The sequence below is a fragment of the Neolamprologus multifasciatus genome, chromosome 6, assembly GCF_963576455.1.
Source record: "Neolamprologus multifasciatus chromosome 6, fNeoMul1.2, whole genome shotgun sequence".
NCBI lineage: Eukaryota > Metazoa > Chordata > Actinopteri > Cichliformes > Cichlidae > Neolamprologus > Neolamprologus multifasciatus.
The window spans coordinates 1,491,277-1,504,771 of NC_140444.1; the positions used below are offsets into that span (position 1 = coordinate 1,491,277).

The following is a 13,495-nucleotide window of genomic DNA, read 5'->3' on the forward strand; positions in this document are numbered from 1 at the left end:
ATGGAGTACAAAGTACAACAGTTGCATCACGTATATAATGAAACAGAAGCAGAAAGAAACATGACACATATTTAGAGTAAAACACAGTAGAAGAACTTTACTGTGCTCTGCTGGTTGGGCACAAGGTGGCGCTGTTGTCACTGTAGTTGAGAATGAAATGAATGAACACACACACACACAGAGTCATGAACTTATGTAGTTACGTCTGCACTCTCACACTCTCTTGAAAAGAAAAAGAGGTTACAAACTAAAGCAAGAGCAATAATAACAACAACAACAATAAAATAATAATAATAATAATAATAATAATAATAATAATAATAATAATAATAATAATAATAATAATAATAATGGATTGCATTTATAAAGCACTTTTCGAGACCCTCAAAGCGCTTTACAATTCCACTATTCATTCACTCTCACATTCACACACTGGTGGAGGCAGCTACAGTTGTAGCCACAGCTGCCCTGGGACAGACTGACAGAAGCGAGGCTGCCATATCGCGAGCAGACAAACACTTTAATGGTTTATGATGTTTTTATAACAATACGCTAATGTCTGACCTGTGACAGCATTTTATACTAAAACGATGAATGTGTTATCTTTACACATGTGACCGGAGCAGAACTGGCTGAAATCTTTGGCTTCTATAAGCTGTAAAAACCTGATATTTTCAGATATAATCATGAATTTCACAGGATGCTCATGATGTCACTGAGACATGTCCAGGGGAATTTTCAGGGTTCACTTTGCTGTTACATTGTTACTTTGTTACATTACTTTTTTACATTGTTACTTTGTTACAATGTTACTTTGTTACTTTGTTACATTACTTTGTTACATTGTTACTTTGTTACATTACTTTTTTACATTGTTACTTTGTTACTTTGTTACATTGTTACTTTGTTACTTTGTTACATTACTTTTTTACATTGTTACTTTGTTACATTACTTTTTTACATTGTTACTTTGTTACTTTGTTACATTACTTTTTTACATTGTTACTTTGTTACTTTGTTACATTGTTACTTTGTTACTTTGTTACATTACTTTTTTACATTGTTACTTTGTTACATTACTTTTTTACATTGTTACTTTGTTACTTTGTTACATTACTTTTTTACATTGTTACTTTGTTACATTACTTTTTTACATTGTTACTTTGTTACTTTGTTACATTGTTACTTTGTTACATTACTTTGTTACATTGTTACATTGTTACTTTGTTACATTACTTTGTTACTTTGTTACATTACTTTGTTACTTTGTTACACTGAAGCTGTTTTTGAATGCAGCCTTGGTGCTGACTGATTCATAAAAAGACTTTATAAAGAATTAGTCACTGATCATTGATTATAATAGAAGTTTATTGAAGGCGTATCTATCCCATAATACAACAGAATTCAAAAATACATGTTAAAAAAGAGGATAAAAAAAAACATAAATTCCAAAATATATTTAAAGATTTGTAAGACATGAAGGCATCAAAAGCACCAGAGAAGCTAACACAGCTCTGTGTTTGCAGCAGCAGACAGGGTCAGTGGTACAGAAGAGAAAATGTGTGAGTTACTCAGTTTGCCCTGAAACGTTTTTATATTTATGTATTAGCACCAGAAACATCGTTTATAAAGAGCAGCTAACTAAACGTCTCTTTATCCTGGTACAGCCTCTCAGTCCTACAGTTACTGTTTACTTTATTATAGAGAACTTTACTAATAACACATTTTTAAACAATGTTCCAAAAAGACTTTACAAATACAAACATCATCCAGATAAAGCAATAAAAATGTAGCCGAATGAAAATAGCATAACACAAAGAGACGCTCGTACACGTTATATACACAAAGAGAACGGCTTCATTCACTAACGAGTGTTAAAAAGTAAAGAAGTGCACATGCAAAACTATCAGATTATGAAGTGTGCACAGTCACCATTTGTTATGTATGCAATTGTAATGTGGCTTTAATTTGAACACGTGAACATAATTGTGGCATGAATAAGGCACGGCGGGTCCAGGGATCAGTGTTCTGAGCCATTTTATTTACACACCGGAGTCCCCGTGTTTTAACCTGGCGGGCGTGATTGCGGATGCCGTAAAGGTGCGTCCGCCCTCCTTGCACGCCACCGCAGACCACGCCCCACCACACACCCCCATCGCCCGATTGAGGCCGGAGAGTCATCCGGCCGAACCTACTCCCCCACCCCACCGGTTCCCAACCTGGGAACCAGTTCATTACTGCCCTGAAAAAGAACATAAAGTCCCCGTTACACATTCCACGTCTCACCCTCCTAAACCAGAATATTTGCTGGACTGAGATTTAATCTGAAGAAGTTTATTTTTGTGTGAGAAAGAGCAACTGTGGAAAATATGCCAACCTGATTTTCATTAGATGCAGTGTGAAAACAACTGCTAAGCAGAAAAAACAGTCCATCATTACTTTATGAACTGAAGGTCAGTCAGTCCAGAACATTATTAAAACTTTGAATGTGTCCCCAAGTGCGGTCGCACAAACCATCAAGAGTACGATGAAACTGTCTCACATGAGGACGCCCCGGGAAAGGAAGACCCAGAGTCCCTCTGCTCAGTAGCGGTTTTAGATACGGGCGACACGGGCGGTTGGCATCGTGGTGGGGGGCGGCATCGTGGTGGGGGGCGGCATCACGGGAATCGGTAAAAAAAAAAAATTGCTCGTACTCATGCTGCCCCGACATCAGCCAGCGCATACTGGGAATGGCATAGGTTTTCTATCGCCCATTTGCTGGGAGTAAGGGCGCCCTCCGTTTGCGAGGTGCGCCTGCTGCTTGCGGCACAGGGAGGAGAGGGCGGGGCGGCGGGGGATGCTCTGGCTGGCTGGAGCAGCAAAAATGACCAACTCGCAAAATAATACAAATTACAAACAAACCAACAAACACGAAAACACCAGACATCATGATACAGACTTATCATTTGCACCGATGTTTTTTCAAAATTCTATACTCGAAAAGTGAGCGCGAGAGCCCTCGGTGCGCCTGCTCACTGCTGAAGTCAAAGTAAACTTTATTGTCATCTCCGCTACATACAGTCCAGTATATAGAGAGACGAGACGACGAGGCTCCAGTTACAGCAGTGCAAGTAAACAAACAATAAATATTTAAGAGTAAAACAAATAAATATACACTTTAGGACTCGGGGTAAAGGGATCAATAACAATTTAAAATGTATATTTTATATTTTGTTGATCTAAAGTCTCACACACAACCCGTTTTTAAACTCTAAAAAAAGAGAAAAGAAGAGGAGCGTAGCGACTTCCACAGTCGCTAGAGGCCGGGGACTGAGCCTGCCTATTTGCCTGTCAACTTTACGCAATAATGCCAGAGGTGGAATTGCTTGCTTGTTTATTAAAGTGCTTGGAAAGTTTACAGAGCAATGTGATCGGCTCGCGATTCAAACTCTTAAAACATCACAGGCTCTAATGCAACAAGGGGAAACTCGTTGTGCTGCGGTCAACAAAAACTACGGCTACCCAGCCCTGCTCTGTCAAAATCAAACCAGTGAAAGACAGACTGACAACGCCCTCTTAATGTCGCCGCTAGCACCCACGTGACTCCCATTACACATCACCATAGCAACCAAACAAATGAAAACCCAGTGATCCTTAAAATTCAATACATTTAATTATGACTCCTACAAGGAGAAACGAGCAAAAGATACAGGTAAGCAGATGTGTCATTGGATAATGGCAGGTCATCCTGAAACAATCAGAATCAGAATCAGAATACTTTATTAATCCCTAAGGAAATTATGTGGGTTACAGTTCCTCCAAGAAGAAATGGTAAAAATAGTAACAGTAACAGACTAAACTCCAAACAATATATACAATAATATTAATTAGTCAGTGTCAATTGTTGATTTGTCCTGTTCTCATTGTATGACGAATTATGATGTCTGTTTAGTAGCCGTTTGCATACTATGCATACTCTCCCTCTTCATATGTGTGTGTGTGCGTGTGTGGGGGGGGCGCCAGAGGGGGTGTTCGCCCAGGGCGCCTAACAGGCTAGGACCGCCACTGCCTCTGCTGCTGAGGATACAATCATCCGAGTCACCAGCCTCAGAAATCACAAGTTAAGAGCAGCTCAGATTAGAGCCCAGATAGATGCCACACAGAGCTCCAGTAGCAGACACATCTCTGCATCAGCTGTTCAGAGCAGACTATGTGAATCAGGCCTTAATGGTCGAACAAGTGAAATCAGGTAGGAGCAGCGACATGTAAAGACGCGTGGCTGAGTTGCTCTTTGGGGATACACCTTTTTTTCAAATAAATACTGCGACATTGGGCACTAACGCGTCATCTGTCGTCAGCTGAGTTATCACTGCAAACGTGCGCATCACCTAGGGCAACTTTGTAACAATGTCACGATCCAAAAACACCAGAAAGACTGATGGAGCCAAGGCAACTGATAGCAATGCTGCATCCCCGGACACGCCATAGCTAACTCGGAGAAGAACGTAGTCGCCAAAATTTCTAGGCTGGAAGCAAAAGTCGAGACCAGGTGCCAAGCTCTCAATGAGCTGATCGATTCGCTTCGCAGCAATGTTTCTGACCAAATAGATGAAGTGCAGACTGAACTAACTAGCCTGGAAGAAGCTGCAAACACGTATTCGGACCGGGTTGTGGACTTGGAGGAGCAAGTAAACGATCTGAAAGAAGTTGTGTCAGCTCTTTCGGACAAGACCGAAGAGCTTGAGGGGAGACAGTGCAGATGCAACATTTGAATACTTGTGGTGAGGGAGCACTTTGAGACTGGGACGCGCCCTGTCACCTCTGTGGCCCAGCTACTAAAGGAGGTTTTGGCCCTGGATACTGCTCCGACACTGGATCGGGCACATCGCAGCCTCCAGCCCGTCCCTGCGAGAGATCGGAGACCCAGGCCACTTATTGTCAAATTTCACTACTTTCAAGAAAAGGAGGAGGTACTTCACAGCACTTAAACAGTCCCCTGACGCATAATGGAGACAGAATCTTAATTTTCCCTGACCTGCCATCTGCAGTCGCGAAGAGACGGGGGGCCTTTAAAGAAGCTAAAGATCTACTGCGTGTGAGATGCTTGCTTGTCTCGCAAGAACGTGCTTAATTTTGGCCAGCTGCCTCAGATGAAAGAAACTAGACCGTACAACCGACCCGATCTGGCCGGTGGTACGGTCTAGAGTGATTGGAACAGATATTTCTTTGTCACAAAAACATTCATGAAGTTTGGTTCTTTAATGACTTAAGGACTCATTGTAGGATGGGGGAGGGGAAACGCCCTTTCCTGCTGAAAAGCCCCTCCCTTGAAGCAGATTCCAACTTTCTCTTTCACAAATGTTCCGGCTCGACTCCAGATCACAGCTGGTAAGAAAAGCTGAATAACTTTTTATAGGACAAACAGAGGCTGTTAATGTTGACTCAGCAAAGCTGGCTCACTTTAGTCTCTCAGAGGGAATTTCTGTGTGTGTGTGTGTGTGTGTGTGTGTGTCGCTGTGAAAGTGAAAGTGTTTCTCTGTTGTTGTTATTGTGACGCTATTAAACGGCGGTTGTTGTTTTCAGACTGCTTTGGGTTATGTTTTGCGCTCCTGTTTCTCTGCTGTGAAGTGAGGAGTGAAAGTCTGAGTTGGATCCAGTGAGATTTACTGACGGTGTGTTTTTGCTGAGTCTGACACATCTGCAGTCTTTACTCATAACCACAGATTACAGCAGGACGACACTGCTGAGCGTTCAGGCAGCAGACCTCTTCCGCTTTTCCTTTTTTCCGACACATCCTGTTCCAGCATTTCCCAACTGTGTGATGTCACAGGGAGGGGTTGTCCCTAATATGGTCATGTCAGCTAAGCACCTTTTTTACAAACAGGCTGAACTGAAGGGCTGACAGAATAAATCAAACTGGGTTCATGTAAATATGAATCATGGATGACTGTGACTGAAACAGGAACCTCTAACGTGCAGATGCAGCACTTTTACTGCTTTGAAATCTTTTATTTAAGCGTTTTGTAAAACTGTTACAGCTGTACCTGTTAAGGTGGATTTCTCCTCCATATCCGACACACAACAGGTGGTTCACCTTCACAGATTCACAGAGTGATGTAACCCGCTCAGTCCAACACTCTGCTGCAATTGAGATTTCTAACCTCAGCAGCGCCACCTGGTGGTTTCCAAAGGTTTGGTTTGGAACAGCTCTGTGTGCTGAGCTGCCCCATCAGCACAAACACGATCCGCGTGTTCAGGCCTGATTGTAACTGCAGTCTTGCTCAGGGATGCATGTTCAGCTGAGCCCATAAACACACTGATACCAGATACAGACAGTGAAACATTTCATTGGACTCTGCAGCAGAGATGTAGTTTTAGTTCAGTCTGACCGGGTTGGTGTCAGTGTTTATTACTTCACTAGTTACTCACTGAGGTTTTTAAAGCTGCTCTGAGAGAAAATGACTGAGGGTCACACCAAAACAAACACAATGTGACTGTCAGGCAAAAAAATTTCTGTTTGTACTAGTTCTTAACTAAAAAAAAATCTGATACTGCGTTAGTCGTATTATGAATATTAGGTTTAGTCTGCTACGAGGTCAAGATCAGAAGAGGTTAAATTAAGAATGCATCAAATATGGATGTTTCAGCTCTTCCTAAATAATTACGGAACAAAAACTTCTACATTTGTTCCTTGAACATTTACAGTTCAGCTGTTTAAATCGTATTTTCTATCCTGACTGCGGACTCTCCCAGGCTGTCAGAAGGTCAGAGGAGGGTATTTCCTGTACAGGTCGCCAGTCCAACACTCGACCAAGATTTTCTAATAACTGTAAAAATCATAAAGTTCATTACAATAATCTGAAATGGTTTTAAAACTACTGTTTTAAAGCATTACATTTACAGCGTTGCGTTGTGATGTTTGTGTCACTAGATGGCGCAATTGCAGTGTAGTGTGTGTCCACGGTGTGGTCTTCAGGCCGGAGCCAATCATCTGTCAGCTGGACTCCTGTCTCAGCTGTGCAGACCATTGACTGTAGAAAACATGGACGACGCGACCCCGCCTCCTACCATTGTGGAAAAATGAAGCCAAAATACCCGCTTGTGGAGGCTGACATCTTGCAAATTTGGAGCCAGAGTCTGCGCAGTAGTGACTTGAGGTGGAGCGACTGTGTAACGCTCCCGCCCACACACCCGCTGGACGTGACCGCAAACACGCCCCCCTACACTTTTTACGTAGCCCGGCGACTCGAGTTTTTTTGCTGGTTTACCGCGACTGACGACTCGTTTAATTAAGGTAAATACAACCACGTCACTGTTATAAAAAAGACACACAGCTCATCATCTTATAGTTCTAAAATCACTCTGTTGTTAATTCGTTAGTTAGCTTAGCCGCTAGCATACGCACTGTGTTGGAGGCTTGTTGCTAGCTAGTTAGCGATGCTACACACCTGCTACTCTTAATAGTCTTCAACACTTATGTTTTTTTAATCCATTTTTAGACAGCTTTTCGTGTTTTCGTAGCGTAAACGCTGGTCCTCCTCTCAGAGCCTACGCTCTATCTGCTATTCGCGAACAGAGATACGCAAGTTTCTCCGTGACTGCAGCTGTCAGTCAAAGCTCTTATGATGACGTTTCACCCCAATTTAACATCACCGCGGTATGAATTAGAATCAAACTTATGGGAAAGGAGACCCCTTGAACATCAATCAGCGTGATGAGAACTATTAAAACAAAAGAAAGAATCTTTGGAAAAAAATTATCTAAGGAGAATTAATTAATTTTAGTCTGACCCCAGTCCCATCCGCTAACATGGAGGAGGCGGGGTTTATGACCTATACTGCAGCCAGACACCAGGGGGCGATAGAGACGGTTTGGCTTCATTTTTGGGGACCTGTCGCGTCGTCCATGTTTTCTACAGTCAATGGTGCAGACCCACTCACTGTGGGGATCACACACAAAAACCACCGCAGTCGTAACAGCGTCTGTATTTATAACGTACACGGTCCTGAACAGTCTTTCACTGGTTTCCTTCTGCAGGAGCTCTTTGTCACACCAAAATAAAAGCCCTCACAGTGTCCATGCGATCTGTTATCAGTCACCACAGGGTGATCTTTGGTTACTTCTGGTGTTACATCTGGTGCATGTGGTTTGGATCAGGACAAGTTTGAACTCGTAACAGTTTCTGCACATGATGACATCATGATCTTTGATCATTTCTTTATTATTATTATTTTTATCTAAACTCTAAAAGCATCTGTTTTTGTGTATATAGATAGATACAATTATATTATCTTCTCGAGAACCGAGAAAAAAACGAAACTTCCTGTTGAATATTTTATGTGATTCCCTGCCTCTTTGGAGCTAAAAGAGGCCACCCATACACGAGATATCAACGGAAAGCGCAGGATGTCCTCTGTTTAGTGCACCAGGACTTATTAGGGTAGCTCAAATAAGTCAAAACATATAGACTAAAAACAAATGTCCATTACAGAGGACATAAAGGAATAGACTGGTTCGTAGGACGCAATAAACTGCACTACTTTTAACTTCAGAATTTCACCACTAGATGGCATCATAGCTACATCTAAAAACCACGACTGTGGAAAAGTACACAGTACTGCAGTATTTGGCTTGAACTAAATTTAGTGTTCATCTTATAAAAAACTCAGCAGATATTCAAATTTCTCCAACAAAGATAATTAAATATTATGGCATCAAATGTTTCACAGCTGGATTTTTATTTTCTCCAAACTGCACAACCAGAGCTGTTTAAAGCTAAGAAAAGAAAAAGCATGAGAAAGTTTGGGGTTTTGTGATGTAAATAATTTAGACATGTGTTTTTGGTTTTAAAGAAAAACAAATTAGGTTGGGGGTGTGAAACTCCAGTCCTCGGGTGCCGGTGTCCTGGCACACCTAACTCTACTCAAGTCATTTTAAATAAATGTAAGTGTTTGGAAAAAGGTCCTTCCAAAGGTACTTTTATTGCACCGTGTTCATTCACTCATGAGCTGCTTGAATTAAAGCTGAAGGTCTGTAGTGAGGTGTAGAGAGGCAGAACCTTAAATGTATTCTTGGTCCAACAAGTTAAAGACCTGAAACTTATGTTATCAGTTTACATATAATAGAAGAATATTTGATTTGGAACGAGCTCACGAGCCTGTCAGCGACGGCGAGGTTCCTTAAAGATGAGCACTGACACTTTAAAACAGGCTCTGAAGCTGAAGCTGAACGGATGATCATCATAGCCGAGCAGCTGATTTCATCTGTTACTCTCCTGTACTCTTCCTCTTTGAGCTGCAGTCGAGTATTTAATTACACAAAGCTGACAATGATGATGCACAAAGAGCAAGGTTTTTAAAGTGTTTGTTTCTCTAAAATAAGACACACTGACTGAAATCAGCTGATTATTCTGGTTTATAGTGGCTCATGGTGGATTACTTACTGTTCCTGCTGCTGTGGAGCCTGAGGATTATCCTCTTTGTCAGCTTTGATACACGTACTTAAACAGATGTTTCAAGCTTATGAAGATTGCTTTTGTTAAACAAACTAAACTGGATGTGCCAGTGTGAGAAATATGAAGACAGTTTCTATTACAGTTTGTCTGAATGCTTAAACCCTAACTGTGATTCTTACAGCAAAACCACTCACTGAGTTTGCAAAACTAAAAGCACAAACACTGCTTTGCACTCAGTTTGCCATTTTGTAACACACACTTTGCAAACCTGTAGCAAAGTGAACTAATTATCTAAAAAAGTTTTCACATGTGACAGTGTGCCAGACAGTTGGCAAAATAGTGTAAATAATGGCCTTAAATGTGTATAGTTTTGTTAGGAGTGTGTTGATCATTTGGAAATTGAGTGTAAAGCAGTGAGTTGTGTTTACAGTTGTGCTGTGCAGTGGATTGTAGCTACAGGTTTGCAAAGTGTGTGTTACAAAATGGCAAACTGAGTGCAAAGCAGTGTTTGTGCTTTTAGTTTTGCAAACTCAGTGAGTGGTTTTGCTATAAGTGTTAATAGTTTTAGGAATTGTGCTGTAAGAATCACAGTTAGTGTTTAAGCATTCAGACAAAACTGTAATGTGATGGCTTGTGTTAACTGTTGGATATAAAAAAGCAGGGTTATTCGCTTTTACAAGAAAACTACAATGTTTTGCTGATTGGGTGAAGAGTTTTCTTATTTGTGTAGAGTTTTGCAAAAGTAGCCAATAGTTACAAAAATGTGCTCAACCCATAAGAAAAAACTGTAATCAAGGTGTTTCTGCGCAGTGTACCAGGGGCACGGAGAAAAGTTGTCGTACCATAGGCACGAGGAGTGTGTGTGTATGTGTGTGTGTGTGGCAGTGTTTCTGCGCAGTGTACCAGGGGCACGGAGAAAAGCTGTCGTACCATAGGCACGAGGAGTGTGTGTGTATGTGTGTGTGTGTGGCAAAGTGTTTCTGCTCGGTGTACCAGGGGCACGGAGAAAAGCTGTCGTACCATAGGCACGAAGAGTGTGTGTGTGGCAAAGTTGTTCTGCTCGGTGTACCAGGGGCACGGAGAAAAGTTGTCGTACCATAGGCACGAAGAGTGTGTGTGTGGCAAAGTTTTTCTGCGCGGTGTACCAGGGGCACGGAGAAAAGCTGTCGTACCATAGGCACCGTGCGTGCGTGCATGCGTGTGTGCGTGCATGCGTGTGTGCGTGCGCGTGTGTGTATGCGTGCACAAAAGTTGTTGTACCATAGGCACGAGGAGTGTGTGTGTGTGTGGGGGGGCAAGGTGTTTCTGCGCAGTGTACCAGGGACACGGAGAAAAGTTGTCGTACCATAGGCACCGTGCGTGCGTGCATGCGTGTGTGCGTGCATGCGTGTGTGCGTGCGCGTGTGTGTATGCGTGCACAAAAGTTGTTGTACCATAGGCACGAGGAGTGTGTATGTGTGTGTGTGTGTGTGTGTGTGGGGGGGGGGGGGGCAAGGTGTTTCTGCGCAGTGTACCAGGGATACGGAGAAAAGTTGTCGTACAATAGGCACGAGGAGTGTGTGCGTGTGTGTGTGTGGTTAAAGCCTGACTTCCCTTCAGCTTGTGCTGCCTTGGCTCTTGCCCTGTGCACAGATGTCTCACCATATATGGAACGGCCTTGTGTGGCATGTTTGATCACTTTGGCTTTTTCTCCTTCATATTGTGGATGAGCTGAGCTGAGGCTCTGCTGGATCAGTTGGTCTTTGCTGTTTTGTAATAAACCGATCCTGGTCTAGAGTCAGAGAAAGATCCAAGAACCCTGTTGGTGCAGATTCTTTGGGAGTTGGGAGGAGCTGCTCAGTCATGATGACACAGCACAAAACCAAACACAGTGAGCTTCAGTCCCCCCTGTTCAAGCCAAAAGGACCGACAGGAAGTGGGTCGACTGGTTACTGTTTCCTGTATGAGCAGTGATCACATGACTGAGACCTGTTTGATTGTTTCTATTTTAATATCCTTAACACTGCCTTAGTTTGCTTTGTGTTTGTCATCTTTTTATTGATTTATTCTGCAGAAGAAAAGTTGGTTACACTTTGTCACTGTGAATCTGACAGAACAGTGAGGAGTCATAAATCCACAGGCCTGAAGGGTCGAAGGTTAAAGCACTCACTGTTTGTGAGAGACCGCACTCCCCCACTGCGCACACACACACACACACACTCAGCAATGGAAACAGCGGCTTGTCTGTGGTTGGAGGGTGGGTGCTTTACAAGACTGGTGGTTTTAAGATTTATGGTTTAACAAAGAGCAGCTGATGACGGGAAACAGCTCTCAGCTGGATAGCCCAACCAACACGAGCGGTGCAGCATAAAGAGATGTCAATGCGAGGTGTGAGGGGTCTGAAATCAGAGTTCTCAATGTTGGTAACCATGGTAACGCATGCTGACCACATCCTGGTCCACAGCTGAACATTTTCACTGAACCACAGTAACACAGGAAGATGTGCAGTAAAGTCACAACAGTAACAGACCACACGCTGCAGAAAACGGATCCGTTTGTTAGTCATGTTTATCTCTGAGGATTTGGATTCTGTGGGTTTTATGTTGTTTTGGCCACAGGTTAAAGTTCCCACGTCTGCAGCACTCAGCGTCACAGCAGCCTGTTGCTCTCGTGTGCAGCTGCTGAAACTTTCTTAGTCAGTTTAACCAAAATAAGTAAAGCAGTCAAAGCTGAACGTCTGCTTTCTTTTTCCTTTTATTATTCACAGTCTTCACTTCACAGTAACAAAGGAAGCGACTGCTAACAGGTTAACTTAGGTATGTTTTCCAGTTTGTGCCAAACTTAAACTGGTTTCCATGTGCAGTCTGATGGCCGAGGGCTGGACTGTGTCATACTGTGATTGCATGATTAAACTTCCTGCCCCCTCACTGCCCCCCTGTCATGGTTTTGAGTTTGTTGGCGGTTATTCATTCTTCTTTGGTATCTTATTATTATAGTTTAGTATCATTTTATAGGGTTTTTTTTGTTTATTCCAGGTTAAGATGAGTTTTGGGTTGGAGCTCTTCTGCTTGTTCTTTTTCCCAGTAACTCTGAGTTTCATTGTCTCTATTTCTGCCTCACAGTTTCTTGTTTATGTCGGTTTCCTTTGTGTCCAGTGTTCCTCGTTAGGTTAGGCAATATTCAGTTACCATCTTTTGTGTTCCTTGCATTTAGTTTTTTGTATTTTCGAGCAATAAAGCAGTAAAGTTCAGTCCTGCCTCTGCTCATCATATCTGCTTTGATTGTGAGGGACCAGCTTTCCTCTAAACTCTGCTCTCTCTCTCTGCATGTCTGCAGTGTGAACAGTCAGATCAGGTTACAGCAGTGCTACAACAGTTGCATCATGTTACAGCTTGATAGAAAATATTTATTTCTATCTCAGATTTAATCGCCTGTGTTTACACAGAGGAACCATGAACACTGGCATCACGTCTAATAAAAGGATATTTGCACAGGAGTAATGAGATTACTGCAGCAGGAACCTCAACAATGGCCTCATTATGTCTCCAGTCAACTTTCCACAGCAGCCACAACTTGTTTTATATGTGGGTGGTGATTCTTCCCTCTTTAACTAAATGCTGACATATCACATAATGATTTTAACCTCAAATCTGTTTGATGTTTCTAGAAGTCGGCGAGGAATAAAGAATATCTCACTGATGACTCATCGTCACTGGTTCATCTGTGTCAGTCAGAGTGATACCTGCCTCTTTTTTTCATGAGGGCGCTTTCTTGCTTTTGCCTCCTCTGCTCGTTCTTTGCACCAGCTACGAGCCTTTATTGGTCTATTATGATGGGATGTACATGTGTGGGTTTGTAGTACAGCCTGAACCACAGAAACTGTGAATACCGAAGCTGTGGTCTGGATGGTGGCCTGCAACCTGTGCACATATATGGGCTAGCTAAAACTAGCTAGCTGATAGCTAAAACTAGCTAGGCTAGCTAGCTGATAGCTAAAACTAGCTAGGCTAGCTAGCTGATAGCTAAAACTAGCTAGGCTAGCTAGCTGATAGCTAAAACTAGCTAGCTGATATCTGTGAG

At 42.5% G+C, this 13,495-nt stretch overlaps 1 protein-coding gene across 1 annotated transcript in view; it reads left to right on the top strand.

The window, feature by feature from the left end:
• Positions 1 to 13,495, top strand: part of LOC146516107 (uncharacterized) — a 96,968-nt gene that overhangs the window by 33,340 nt on the left and 50,133 nt on the right. The window lies entirely within an intron of this gene.